General features: G+C 37.5%; 1 protein-coding gene across 1 annotated transcript in view; it reads right to left on the bottom strand.

Moving 5' to 3' along the window:
- b3gnt2b (UDP-GlcNAc:betaGal beta-1,3-N-acetylglucosaminyltransferase 2b) overlaps positions 1-3,997 on the bottom strand; it is a 30,240-nt gene extending 26,243 nt beyond the window's left edge. The window contains exon 1 of the mRNA XM_053510540.1: positions 3,872-3,997. The gene's annotated coding sequence lies outside the window, so the exon portion shown is untranslated. The remainder of the gene's footprint in view (positions 1-3,871) is intronic.
- Between the last annotated feature and the right edge of the window lie 11,295 nt (positions 3,998-15,292).

The raw sequence follows: 15,292 nt of genomic DNA, 5'->3' as shown, positions 1-15,292 counted from the left end.
AGGCATCAATTTGCTTGATTTAGTTGCCTCACATTCGTCTCTGACGCTTTCTCTCCCGTAATCTTGGCATAAACTGAGCAGCTTGAATGTTTGTTTGTTTTATGCAGAATTGTCTTATTGAGTGCTCCAGTGTGCCACCTGCTGGTATCCTTCAGTAACACACGCAAGAGGCAAACATCTGAACAAATACACTGGATGACTACGTGAACGACGTTTAACAGCACTTATATTTCAGGCTTTACAGGGCTGCACTTAATGTCTTCCACAAATTAATAAACTTTTCAATTATACTCATTACTGTTTATGTGTGTATGTAATAAAGTCAGTTTGGAAACACAACACAAGTAAGCACAGGCCTTAAGAAACGCCCTGAATCCATTAATGGTAATATGGAAGGTAAAACATGACTTAATAACATTTGTTTTATTGACTAAGAAATATCTAAGGACCAGGATCTACAAACAAAGAAGAAGATTTATAATAGTCATGGCCTCCTCCCAAACATTTTGCCATGAGCTACCTAGTCAAATACAGTCATCTGCAGAATTATTGGCACCCTTTGGAAAGATGGGAGAAATGTCTGTGCAGTTAATAAGAGAAATATCACCGAAGTAAATTGCCTGTATCCATATAGCCTAAAAACGGCTGTATCCACTGTTAGGACAATAATTAGGACGTTTAAAACAAACTGTAATAAATCTACCTGAGAGAGGATGAAGGTGTAATTTGCGCCTACGTAAAAAAGTGAAGAGGATGATTAAAGAGGCGAAGTTTCTCCAAAGATTATAATTTGCGAAAGCTAGGAGCAATTCGGTAAATCCACCCTTAGACACCATCTCCATGCCAACAAACCCCCTTAAAAGGGTGAAAAGAAGAAACCTGTTATTCCAATTGCCTTAATTTCAATAAACGCTACTGGAACTTTTACTGGAACTGGTTTTGCTCAAATCAGATGAAACAAAAATAAAGTTTACTGGCAAAAAACACACTGGCCTAAAAAGAAGACCTAATAAACAAAAAAACAACAGTTAAACTTTGGTAGTTTTTTTGACTAAAGACTCTGGAAACCATGTAGAGACTTCGAGAAATCCCAGGAAATGAAAATCTACATTTCTTTTGGTCAAGAAGCTGCAACTGGCATCTAAATCTACACAACTTCATTATATAACCACAGAATCACACTTCTGCACCATATACAGTTCTCTGACCTCTAAAGGAAAACCCCTGGGTGACCCGAAGAAAACACTTCGCCCAGAGAGAACATCCTGGAGGACAGGAAGAGATTGTGTACGTCTAGAATGTTTCCGTACAGTACTGCAAAGTAAAGTCTGAAGAAGACAGTAGTGAAAGTAAAGCTTTGAATCATAGTACAGGCTGTTGATTTAAATTAAATTCGATTTGCTACCACTAACGTTAAGCATCTGATTTTTTCTCATGTAGCTATATTTCTTACTAGTTTTAAAGGACTAAGAACTACTTACACTATCTAATATGCACTGGAATTGTGTAGCTTGTATTGTTCACTTTTCAAAATGTCATGTCTCATATAAAGCGATAAAAAATTATATAAAGCGTTATACGTTTTTCAACGATTTTAGGGAATTTAACATTGGAAAGTTTACCTAAATAGTTAAAAAGGGGTGAATCGATTGCGAGTTGAAAACTGATCCACCTGACTGAACTATAAAAGATTGCAAAAGCAATTAAATCACACGCCTCTATTTGAAAAACAAAATAAATTTGCATAAATTTATTTTTGCCAACAGTTTGGAACAAATAATATTTTTATTTCGGGCAAATCCCCTTAACCAGAGAAACTTGCATTTTCATCTCATTATACATCTGAGCAGTTAAGCGTTAAGGGCATTGAACTGTAGTCCAAAGCCTTAACCACTGAGCTATTACCTCATATTTATTTTGCACCCTTACAGTCCCGAAAGCCATCTGTGTGTCTCAGGCTACGTTCATACTAGAGACAAAAGTGGCCCATATCTGATTTTCTGACCAAATCTGATTTCTTCATTAGACTCTTCATGTTATGTTTTTTATGTTACCCGTGTCTGACATTATTTCTGAACAGATCACACTCCTAATGTGACTCACATGCGCACAGGAACTGAGTGTTACGTTATGTGCTCACGTGATCCGGCAACCTCTTTAGTTTCCTTCGGTCTTGCTTTTAAACTTTTAGCGCTCCTTTTCCCCTACAGTCAGGTTCATTTATATCCACGTTCGGCCATTTATTCTGAGGTCTCACACAGCAGTTGCGATACACACCTTCTAAATTTTATTTGTTTTTTTTTCATTATTTTTCACTGTTGATACCTTTTTATCTATTACAATAAACGTAAAGGATGCTTTGCTGCCCCGTTTTTGTTAGTTAACATTCGCATCCATTGCAGCCGTGCAGCTACAATCCTACTCGAACCTTTTAATGTGAAATGTGATGTTGAATTAAAGCGCCATAAAGATGAAACATAGCTTGAAGTTTAATCAACTCTTTCATTTTTTTTTTTTTTTTATAAATAAATAAAAATCTGATCTCTATCTGATTTACGACCACAAACAGACGTGGGCCAAATTAGAGTGGAAAATGTCTTGCCCTCTAACATTTTGCTGTATTTATGAAATAAGGCTACGTTCACACTGCCAGACGAATTGGCCCGAATCTGATTTTTTTTTTTTCTCCTCATATGTGAACGTAGCCTTATTTAAGCAAAATGTTAGCGGGACAGGATAGAGCTTTCCATCGCTTATCTGACTGTTCCCTTGTTTATCCTGTCTCTTATCTCTGATCAGAATAATTCTCTCCGGCAGTACAACATTTTTCTCCTCGACATCTCAGTTATGGCGGCTCGGTGTCGTCGTGGGTAGCACTGTCAATTCGTGACACCGACAGGGTCGAGGGTTCGATTCCCACCTCGGGTTCTGTGTGTGTGGAGTTTGCATGTTCTCCCCTCATCCTAAACGGGTTTCCTCCGGGTCGTCCGGTTTTCTCCCACAGTCCAAAAAAAATAAATCGCGTTCCCAAATTGCCTGTTGAATGTGAATGTTAACCGGAGGTCCTACCACGGTCGTATAAAATGGGAACACTGTTGGTCTCCACTGTTGGTTCCTTGGTTGGATGGATGGCTCAGTTAACAAACAGTATAACAAGTTTCGGTATAACGGTATATACCTTTACACAGAAATACTTCTGGGAAAAAACAGGAAAAAAAAACCCAAATATTTTAATATAGTTAAACAATTTAAATAGTCTGACTATTATGGGAAAATGACTAAGTTAAAGCAATGACTAATTCAAGGGGAATAGTATTTACGTGGGAGTTTGCTTTGACACCTCTTACAGGAGGGAAAAACGAGTAAATTATTACTAAGAAACCAGAGTTTAAAAAAAATAAAAAAAAAAAGTCTGAAGAAGGTTTGATATTCACTTCCAAAAGACAAGAAAGGGCAAAACGACCCAGGGCAACTAGGGCTGTATTCCAAACCTACTTAAACACCACTTTGTAGTGTATAGTCTTGTGTATTACTTTCTTTCGAACGTAGTGCACCTAGGTAGGACAAGGAGGGGCGTTTTGGATACAACCCAACACAACCCTTGGAAACAGAGCTACTCGGAACTGGGAAACTTTTCAGGGTTTTGTGGAAACACTGAGACAGAGGATATTTCTCAGAATAACCAAGATTTTTATTTAAATAACTAAATAAACGTTAGCAATGAACAGACTTAAGCTTTTTTTAACTTCTTATAAAAACGCGTCCTCGCGCCTGGTTAACGTAAACCCCGGGAATGAAACCACGCAAAGCACATGTTCCGTTCATGTTACACTTTTTTTTAAAAAGTAAAATAAATAAAACACACCGTTACCTCAGAAAAGCGGCGAAGATGTGTCTTTACATCCTGTTGTTGTTACGAAGTGTGTGTGTGTGTGTGTGTGTCTCCGTCAGACTGCCTGCCTTCCTCGCCAAGGCACTGCCAGATGTCGCCTTCGAGCTCTGCGGGGTAAACCGAGACAAAATTCAACCTCCACCAATCACAAGGCAGTACGCAATGATTATGCTAATTTTGACCCTGTCTACGGTGCATACAGACAGCGGACACAACGAATCCAGAGACTCACCTGGGTGGGAGGTGACCCTACAGAGGTGGATCCACTGGTTAATCACAATTCAGTTTCACATTTCAGCTGGTGCTATAATTAAACAGTGAAAAAATATATCACCCTGACTAGCTTGCATGACATCATTCTTTATAGTTTGCGAATGATTTTACTCTTAAGATTTTTGCGCTATATACTTATACTTTCATTATGGACCACTGCACAAATCACTTTAATAATAAGACACTTTAAGAAGTCACTTTATGCATATTTGCACACCTCAGCCATTTTTACATTTCTTATTTGGACAAATTTCTATTTTCTTTTTTTATATTTCTATATTATATCTATTTTGTTCTTATTTGTACAGTATATTTTTCTATTTTATTTTACTAGTTAATTTCATTTTTCTACAATTTTTCTTTTACTGCAATATATCTTTATTTTTACTTGTACAGTATATTTTTTACCAGTTAACTTTATTTTCTACCGTATTTCCTTTATTCATATTTATTTCTTATGTTTAAGCTTTTATTTTAAGGTCACTGGTAGTCGAAAAAGCATTTCACTGCATATCGTACTGTGTATGACTGTGTACGTGACAAATAAAATTTGAATTTGAATTTGATTTAAGATAAGATATCTGATTTCTGCCTAAAGAAAGTTATACCCGGTCTCTTGGTAAGGTCATATCATCACATGGATTTTCATACCATTGTTATGCAGATGACACCAAACTTACTCTCTACTTTCCTCCCTCCTCGGGTTTCTTCGGGTTTCCACCCGGATCCCAGCATATCTGACAGACATCTCGTCCTGGATGGCTGCTCATCAGTTAAAGCTCAGTAAAAACGAACTGTTGTTTATCCCTTGTGACTCATCCCCAGGTCAAGACCTTGTTATATCCCTGGACAACAACCAGACTAAAATTAATAATAGAATAATAGAAAATATTATTATTTTTCTCTGTACTCGGGCACAATTGTGTATTTAAACTCTCCAATACAGCAGATGGCAGTATGTGCCTATGTGGTATGTGAGCAGCCAGTAAAACACAAGAAAAGAAGAGAACCAGGAAGTAAAATTTCACGCTATGCTTAATATTATTGATAAGAAAATTTGTAAGAGCGACAATCTTGTCAACAATCTTATCAGCGTTCCACTTCCATATCTGATTCGATCAGTGCCCAAGTAGTCTATTCTGTGCCCGAGACAGACTTGGGTGCGGTTTCCGAGCGTGGAACTTAGTTCAGTGTTCTCACTGATCAAAATGAACCAGAATTTTTGGTCTACTAAAGAAACCATCCCGGGGCCCCTACAGTATGTGAAATTAATCATCTTAATATGTACACTAGACATACATTAGGATTTAGTCTTGAAGACTTCCTGCTGTTCTACCTGTACCCACTGGGTAACTCACTGGGTCACAACTAATATTAAAGATTCAAAGCTTTATTTGTCACATTTGTATGTTGTTTTTTGTCAGTGTATCAGAAATGTATAGTCAAAGACAAAGACTGTAAAGACCAAACAATAAACTGAGTACATAAACAGGATTCCCAAGTAAACTAGGGGCTTGCATTTGGCACCATTATTGCACAAACCCTTAGTACCCTTAGTGCTAGTTCTAAACCAGGACTACAGGGAGTGTCAAATCATGAAGTGCATCTAACATAAGACCTGGGCCAAATCGAAATATATATTCACACTGATCCCTGGTGGTTATTGTAATGTTAAACAAATAACAACACAACACACAATTTACAATTTCTTCCAATTGTGTAAGGCAACACACGAAAGAGCATATAAATAATACACAAATGAAAAGGCTCTATGTATCGACATACCTCTACGTACTGTATGTGTAATGCATATGGATATCCATTGCAAATATATTGTATGTTTTATATATGAGTGTAGAGTTATAACATAATTATGGCCTGCTGCTGTGTGTGTGTGTGTGTGTGTGTGTGCTCATTAGTGATCAGAGCTGGAGTAGTGGTCATGAGTTTAGGGTTCTGATGGTTCAGGGAAAGGAGCTTCTATATGGCCTCTCAGTAATGACACTGTGGTTATAAAGGCATTTTTCCTGACCACAATCACCAGAAGATTTCAGTGTTGGGGTGTGTTTGCTTGCTTTGGACCTACACCATCTGGTATACGGTAAATGTTCTCCAAGGCTGAGCAGTGTGCCTCATCTGTCCACTCGGATCACTCTGGATTTTTGCATTACTGTAATTTGACATTCATAATAAAAATTGTGTGCGAAAAATTATTATATTTTTGTTGTTTGTTTGTTTTTTAGCAACAAATTCACAACCAGCATTACAAAGCACATCACATCGCTGTTTCTCTACCGCTTTATCCTGTTCAGGGTCACAGGAAACCTGGAGGCTATTCCAGAAGACTAGGGGCATACGCACTGGACGGAGTGCCAATCCATCGCAGGACACACAAGCACACACACACACTATATCTGCATGTCTTTGGACTTTGGGAGGAAACTGGAATATGCGGAGGAAACCCTACAAGAATGCACACAGAATCGAGGTGAGAATTGAACCCTCGCCCCTGAAGATGCGATAAAAATACATTTTAATAGAAATTATTTAACTTAATGCATTTTAGAGGCATTTTCATGATTGATTTGCAATAAAAAAAAAAAGTGCAGGGGGAAAAAAAAAATACATGTATTCCTGGTTTCCCAACTGACACACCATGAGATAGTATCAATATCATATTTCATTCTTGCCCTTTGGAAAAGTAGTAAAACCAGCTATTCAACTGCGGGAAAGAGTATTCTGACTTTTTTCTTTTTTTGGCTTTATACTACAGTGCTCTGTAAAAATGAATGAAAATCTCATTGATATGCATTTGGAATGCATAGAAATTATTCTTAACATTCGCAATCGCAGTTGCAATTATAAACCTGCATGTAGATTCTAGATCAACACTCCAGGCCCACGGTAGAGGCAAAAGCGAGACGGTATTAATCAGTACAGGTCTGGATACCTTGCTCAAATCCGTTGGTGCATCTCTTAGAGTGTACACATGGCAACAGAGCTGTCTTTCTTAGAGAAACCCGACACACTGACACACCCGGTTTTGTTTATCCAAACTGCGTTATAGGAAACAATGCCTAAGAAGGTGACAATTAAGTGGATGGACACCTCCTCCGGGCTCATCGCTTGTCTTGCAAAGACAATAATTACAATTGTTTAATCTATTAAAGGGAAAATATTATCCAAGTCTATTATTTGAAACAGGGTATTATTTCATGCTGGCGTTCACTCTATGAATGCATGTTAACAAAGAAAGAATTAAATTGATTATATGTTTATTGTTATTCAAAGTGCATTCAGCTTAAAGCAGATGGAGCATGGATGAGGCGCATGGATATCTCTCTCTCTCTCTCTCTCTCACACACACACACACACACACACACACACACACCTTTTTTTTCTTCTTCCTTCTCGCACTGTGCAGATGAAAACAATCTCATTCCCTCTGTACTGTACTTCTTGTGTTTTCTGTCTTTTTACCTTTAAAAAAACTCATCCATCCCAGACCAATTTTCATTTCCACAGTAAACATGAAAAAAACCCTTAATGCCTGCTCACCTGCCACACCTGCCTCGCCTTTTATTCTCACAGCCTTAGCGGTTAGGGGGAACAAAGGAGGCTTGAGCTCTTTCCCAAGCTAGAGACACACAAAAAAAAAACACACACACAAAAAAACCCTGAAAATGCATGCCTTAATTGTTATTTGGGAAATATCTACTTTAGATACACACACACACACACACACACACACATGCGCTTCTGAAAATTGATTCAAGATTTGTTGATATTGAGGTTTTTTTTGGGGGGGAGTATTGCACCAGAAACTATTCCCTACGTTAGAAAAGGCAGACATTGTTCGATGGACTGTTAGCTAATGTGCTATACAAATAAATGTCACTCCTAGGGAACTCTTTATGTTCAGGATTTTTTTAAGAGGCAAAGATGTACCGTATGTAGTTAATAATACTAGAAGGGCCCATCTGTGTTGGTTTTCTCGAACTGGTTCTCTGGTTTCCTCTTACCTCCCTAAAAAAAGAGGATTAGTTATGTAAATTGCCTCTAGGTGTGAATGAGTATTGCCTCATCCAGGGTGTATTCCGGTCTCACGCCCAGTGTAGCCAGGGTAGAGGTAGGTCCTGATTTCGTCAACACCCTGAACAAGATGGAACGTTTCCGAGGATGGATATTTAAACAATCATACATGAGCAGCAGAGAAGCTTAATGCAGTAATACAATATATTGGTCGAAGCACAAAATCTGTGCCTTCCTGATCTAATCACTATTTAAATAGATTGGATCACATGCAATGCAAAGACATGATAGTTTTTTTAATTAAAGGAAAAAATACAAAAAACGAGTTAAAGATGAAAGAAGTCCATTAGTGAATGAGGTGTTTAAGAGCTAAACCCACCGACCTTAGTGAAAGCCAACATTTTTGTACATTGTTTGTTAAACACTGATTATCGCACTGTGTTTGGGTTTTTTTCACTGGGTTTCGGGACAGCACAGTAAAATGACTGACACTGACACTGTTGAAGTATGACCTGTAAGATGCAAACAGTAAACACCAAATATTCAGATGCTCTCAGTCAAGGTTATCACCAGCATGCATACACAGGATGGCTTGGTTTCAGCGGGTTACTCCCTGCATCTGGTGCCAATCTATTACCACAAGCACACCCACACAGTTATCCACTATTCGAGAAACAACAACCAGCTTGTCTTTGAATTACAAGAGGACACCAGAGTACCCTGTGCCGAACACTAAGCCACCGTTCTACTACCATACTGCCCCCATAGTTAGTTAAGCATTTATTCGTCACATATACTTTCCTGCACAGTGAAATTCTTTCTTTGTATATCCCATAGCCATAGCTGGGCTTAGAGCGCATTATACGGCGTCCCTGGAGTACATAGAGTTAAGGGTCCCAACAATGGCAACCTGGTGGAGCTTGGACTTGAACCGGCCACCTTCTGACCAGTAATTTAGTACCTTAACCCAAACCTAACCAGTCCACATGGAGCACTTTTAGAATGACATCACCTGGCAATGTTATGGCCCTATATGTCATATGTCATAGCGATATTTTTTTTATTTGATTTATATCAATTTGTTCAGGAAATGCATCAGAGCAGGTTAAATATATAATATGAGATGTAATTAAACTTATTTCGGTAACAAAAAAAAACAAGCTTTTTAACAATAACTAGTTCTGTCACATGTGCTACCCACATGTTACCCACATGAAATGATGTCATGGGTAGACAAATTCACAGACGGTCACATGACTGCACCAGGATGGTCACTGATGTTACTTATGGACATCAAGAGTGGAAATTAAGGGAGAAGTTGAATAGGGTTCTTATGGGCTATAATAATAATAATAATAATAATAACCACACCATTATTTAATTACAGTAAAAATATTACTTATGTCTACACTATGATGTGACATAAAGAATGTTTAGATCAATTAAATAGATTAACATTGCGCATGATGTCAGTGGCTTGTACACTTGAGTTGGAATAGCTGACACTCACTCATATTTTGGGAATGCACAGCCTGTGTTTCCCTGAAGGTGAATATGGGTGTGGATTTTCAGTAAATGATTGAGGACAATAGCAGACGGCAGCATGATGAGGGCCTGGTTACCGTGATTAGATTAATTAGTCGCTGTCATCGTGAAAGAGGATCATTTGTATGATTAGATTAATTAGATGAAGTCAGAGAGGGTTTCTCCTTTCTCTCATCTCTTGCTTGTCTCATTCTTGGTAACGGTTGCTTTCGTCCGATCTGATACGGAGTCAATACCAATTTTCATGCAGCCGTGCAGAGCAACAGACGTGCAGCTTAGTGGGTTTTTTAATCACACACCAGTAATAATGAAATGTCTGATAATAGGCTAAGGTGTGTTAAAGCGTGTTAGGCCAAGACGAGACGCTACTGTAAGAAGACAGAGGACATTTCAGGTTGTGTTACACAAACAAAAAACAACAAGAAACCACACCACAGATCGTGTTCATCCTATTCATATCTGTAGTTGTATCTGCTCTTTACAGACTGTCCACAACAATAATGCATTTGAATTGAATAAGCAGTATGCATATGCATTCTCAGGGTGTGTTGTTTTGTCTGGATATCTTTGGCAGACGCGTTAATAAATGTAAATCTTCCATTATGCTATACTGTAAAGTCTCTTTAACCTGAAGCCTAGCATGTGAAAATTAGTTTGATTGTGTGTGTGTGTGTGTGTGTGTTTTTTTTTTTTTTTTTGCTTTTGCATGTCAAAGCATCTCTTCTATTTGCCTAGGATAGTTTGCCGGTTCTGGTTAATTTCCGCTTACAACAAAATGCTTGCTTGCTAGATCAGTGGTGGAGTAAAAAGGCAAACATCAACACGTAATGACAAAACAATGATGCATAATGCAATGTACAAAATAGTACATTTAGGGCAATGCTTTTATAAAAAAAAATTTTTTTTGATGTGAGTAATCTTATTAAGGTTATTAACATGATTTCATGCTCTGCGTGTTTTATTTCTCTTATAGCACTTAGTGGAATAGCAGTTTACAGATGGATGAATCCTAAAGCTTGTGTCTTGTTTTTCAGGTTCACTGCTTTTTTTCTCACAAATAACTTATCTTTACAGATAATTATTTAATATATTTAATATTTCATATATAAATCATTATAAGCCTTAAATAGAATAAAACTTATTTCTATTTAAGCTTTTCAAGCTTTTTTTTTTTCTGTCACATGTGCTACCCGGGAACGTCACCATTTTGGAAATGATGTCACGGATTCATAGACGGTCACATGACGAAAGTTACTTATAAACATCATGGGTGAAAGTTAAGGATAAAGTTAAATAAGGTTCTTATGGGCTACAATAATAATAATAACAATAAAGGCAATTTAGAAGTGGTAATTATCCTACAAAGCCTGTTTTTAGACGATGTGACGAAACCCATTCACCATGAGTAGAACATGAAAAAACTCAACTCAAAATGGGACGCGAACTCTTAGACCACAGTACCCCCTTTATTAAATATTTACAATATTAGTTCTTTGCTTCTAGTGACTAACTAAGTGCTCAGACAGGCGGATCAAATCTGAATTTAATTCTATTCATATAGAAACCCCAGTTAGGATGACATCATACATCGTAGTCCTTTGTGGTGTCAGAAATTCATACGCAACAACAAATAATACTATAATTTTCATTATATTTTTCAATTATTCTACTCTACACAAGTCTGTAGTCCTTACCAACACTTAATGTATCATTAAAAAGGCTTGTGATGATCGTCACACTAATTCAATCCTTGTTCTTTATGTATCAGAGCTGCAGGTCGTTATTCAGGTCATTGATTTCTTTTTCTTCTGGGAAAAGCCCTCAAGGCACTTTATTAGACTACTGACTCATATCCACTTCATGAAATGTTGTGAAAGCATTTCTCATAATGGGCTGAGCATCCAGAATGTCAGGTTTTCTGTCTAATAAAGCCGTGAAGACAAAACTAGACTCCTTCCACACAATTATATTACTGGACGTTCGGAAATTCCGATTCGAGCTGCACCTGGATGATTCTCACCTTAAGCGAATGATTTACTGCAGTAAAGTCAGCAGCACAGGTCAAACGGGAACTGAAATGATTCCAGGAAATACCAGGGAAGATGTTTTCTTGGGAATTGCAATGCTAGGAATTGGGAGAACTATTACACTCCAACACACATTGGAAAAATGTTCCTATGTTGACGTGTCATATTTAAAATTGCCGTATTTACATTAGGCAATTTTTTATTACATTTTAAGGTGATAATTTTACTGGTTACAGCTTAATATACAATACATTACACACTGCCTGGCAAAACCGTAGACCTGAGCGACTGAAGCAACCCCAGATCATAACACTGTCTCCAGAGGCTTGTACAGTGGACATTATGCATGATGGATGCATCACTTCATGCGCTTCCCAAATCTGGGTCAATCTGGACTCTTCAGACCTTTTGTCATTGCTTTAAAGTCCAGTCTTTATGCTTCCTAGCAGATTGAAGCCTTTTTCTGAATAGTCTCACTAACAAGTGGTTTTCTTATGGATACACAGCTGTTTAGTCCCAATCCTTTGAGTTCTCATCACAGTCTGTGTGTATGGAATTGCTCTTACTTTTTTCTCATCACATTCCAATCACTTTTCTTCCAGAAAGTTGGCACTTCAGCACTATCCTCTCAGGGTTTGATCATGTGCTAAAGAATTTTTTTAACCCAGTTCCAGCAATTCTAAATCTCACAAGGCAAATTCCTCCTGTTGCAAAAACATCAGAACACCGTATCGGCCACTTTCTCTTTTGTATTAATTCTCCGTATTCCGTATCTTTCCTCTCTTTTCCATGTCCTTGAAGCTTCCCCAGGTCGCGGGTGCCTTGTTCTGAAATAAAGGACAGGAATGAAAGTTAAATTGAATGAAGCAAGACAAGAAGATATAAACAGGACGGAAGAAAATAGGCCTTTCATATCTGTGTTTTTAGGACAAAAGCAGCACATAGAAGTGAAACGTGACCTACTTCTGTTTCATGTCCTGTTGTGAGGTTGAGGGAAAGGAAGAGATAAAAACATTTTCAAATACAGAGCGATTAAAATGTTCGCACAGAAATATTCTTGCATCTTATATGCATAAATATTACCATAAGGGACAATCAGTAATATTTACACATATTCTTGTAATTTCTGTTTATTTGTAGAAATTCTCCAGTGCATGGAGTCACATATGACATAATCATTTCACAGCAGAGAACTGGCCACATTAGCAGCTTATTAGTCCCTTTGGTATTTTCACGTTTTTTTATTGATATTACGGGGCCACCAACCTCTTAGAAACTTAGTTTTTTTATTTGATCTGTCGAATCCCACCAACTCACTGACCCATCTGGTTCCTTCTGCAAACAAAGGCTCATAAATACAGATGATTAGCTACTGTAGTGTTACCGTCATTAACTAGGAGGAGAATATCCCTACCCAACCCAGAGAGCATGGACAATGACCGCAGGTCGAACCCCATGACCACCGTTTGAGGGAAGAAAATCCACCCTGATATGATAACCCGGTCATTCGGTACATTCAGGTCGTCAGCTGACTTCAATTTGTTGCTACATACTGTAGACCTGAGCTAATGAAGAAACCTCTTTACTCTCTTTCAAACAACAACAACAACAACAACAGTAATTTCAATAATTTAAGCTGGAAGGCAAATCACAGGATTTTGTGATGATATTGATGCACAGGTTCAAACATAGTAATTAGTATTGTTCCTATAATAACAGCATAAGTCTGTATAATGGAGACTTGTCAGGTCCCAGAGGGTACGAGTGAGCCTTTGGTGCTCAATGTTTTTAGTTCACCTGCTAAAGTTGTTAAAGTCATGGCTGATGGATGTATGTGGCTCACCTGTACTCTTAAACGTTACTCTTAAAAACATTAAAATGCATTGGATTAAATGAAAATCTTGTCCTGTGTAGAGCTGCAGGGGGATGGAGCCTAAGCCAGGGACCACTAAGGACATTCTTCACAGGGCACAAGCACACAATCACACACTACAGGCAATCTTAAAACACTAATCAGCCTACACTCCATGTCTCTTTGGACCAATCACAGGGAGAAGATGCAAACTCCAAACACAAAGTGCAGAAGTATGATTCGAACCACCAACCCGGGTGGTGTGAGGCAACACTGCTAACCACTGAGTCATCATGCCTCAGTGTAATCTTGCTCAAACCTCTCATTTTTGTCTGTATGTGTAAATCACAGTATTGCATCAGCAGCTTAAATTCCACAGAGCAGTTCTTTATGAGTTGTTTATTAAAAAAATATTAGTTAATATGTTACCGGGTTTCTCTTACACAACAACGAGCAACTGGCGACAATAACAAAGTTTTTAATCACTGCTCACACACATTTTTAGCAAACAGCTTTGATCATTAACGATGGGTTTAAACATTGAAAGTCACTTTAGAGGTCACTGGAGTTTCAGCAGATCGGCAAGATGTACATAGTTCTGAGACAAAAGCCTACCGTGTGCGTGAAAAAGAAGAATAATTAAAAAAAAAGATTGAACATCATCTTAATGAAAGAGCTAAAAATAAAATTATTTTATTTAGTTTTTTTTTAACTTGATTATCTTAAACGTTGGCACTTTTCGTGAATCTATTATATACCCTTAATTTTATTGTCTAAACAAAAAGGGACAAAAATATTTGAATAAACTCTATATGAAGCACGGATGGATAACTGGAAACAATGTTTAACGTAGTGTTAAATTATAATCTTACACATTCTCCTAAATGTCAGGATTAAGAGAAAAGGAGGCATGTGCGCATAAGCCAACATGTTAAAAAAAACAGTTAAAAAAGTGAAAAAAAGACTTAAAAACGGGAAACGTGATTATGAAAACTGTGAGCTGGAACTGTTTCTACGACGGTGGCAAAAGGGCAGAGAATGGAAAACCCTGAACTATTAAAAAACCAGCACAAACCAGGTGCAAATGTAATCAGGGTCAGGGTGACACTGAATACTGATACTGATACTGATACTGAATAATAACATTATAGATAAGAGAAATAAATAAAATGGTATAATTGTTAGATATTTACATGCTTTCATTATTTCACATAAAATGATTCACATGAATGCAAAAGACACTTCTGGTCCTCTTGTCCCAATATCCCTTTATAGCCTGTTCGCTCTGTGTATCTTTTTTATTATTTACACTTTATTATAACCCACATACTGTACTGTGGGTCACCTTAAAGGCATCCACTTACCAATTGTACCCTATCTAGTGCTCTTCTGGTTATCAGCTGCCTCTTCTGTACTTATCAAGTGACCCAAAATATCCAGCCAACAGCAGTGCTGTGGTCAGAAAATATTTAACTGGACTGCACTATGACTGTTAAAAAAGAAAAGAAAAGTATGTACCCTTAAAAAAATATATCACAAATTCTAGGATTTTATAAGTAAAGTTCATTTTTTAAATTTCATACTCCATGAGCACCTACTGTATACTGCTGCTGTTTGCACATTGCACACACTGATTGCACATTTCATACTTTTGACATTTTTATATATTTC

The sequence above is a fragment of the Clarias gariepinus genome, chromosome 13, assembly GCF_024256425.1.
Source record: "Clarias gariepinus isolate MV-2021 ecotype Netherlands chromosome 13, CGAR_prim_01v2, whole genome shotgun sequence".
Lineage (NCBI taxonomy): Eukaryota > Metazoa > Chordata > Actinopteri > Siluriformes > Clariidae > Clarias > Clarias gariepinus.
This window is presented reverse-complemented; position numbering and strand designations above follow the sequence as displayed.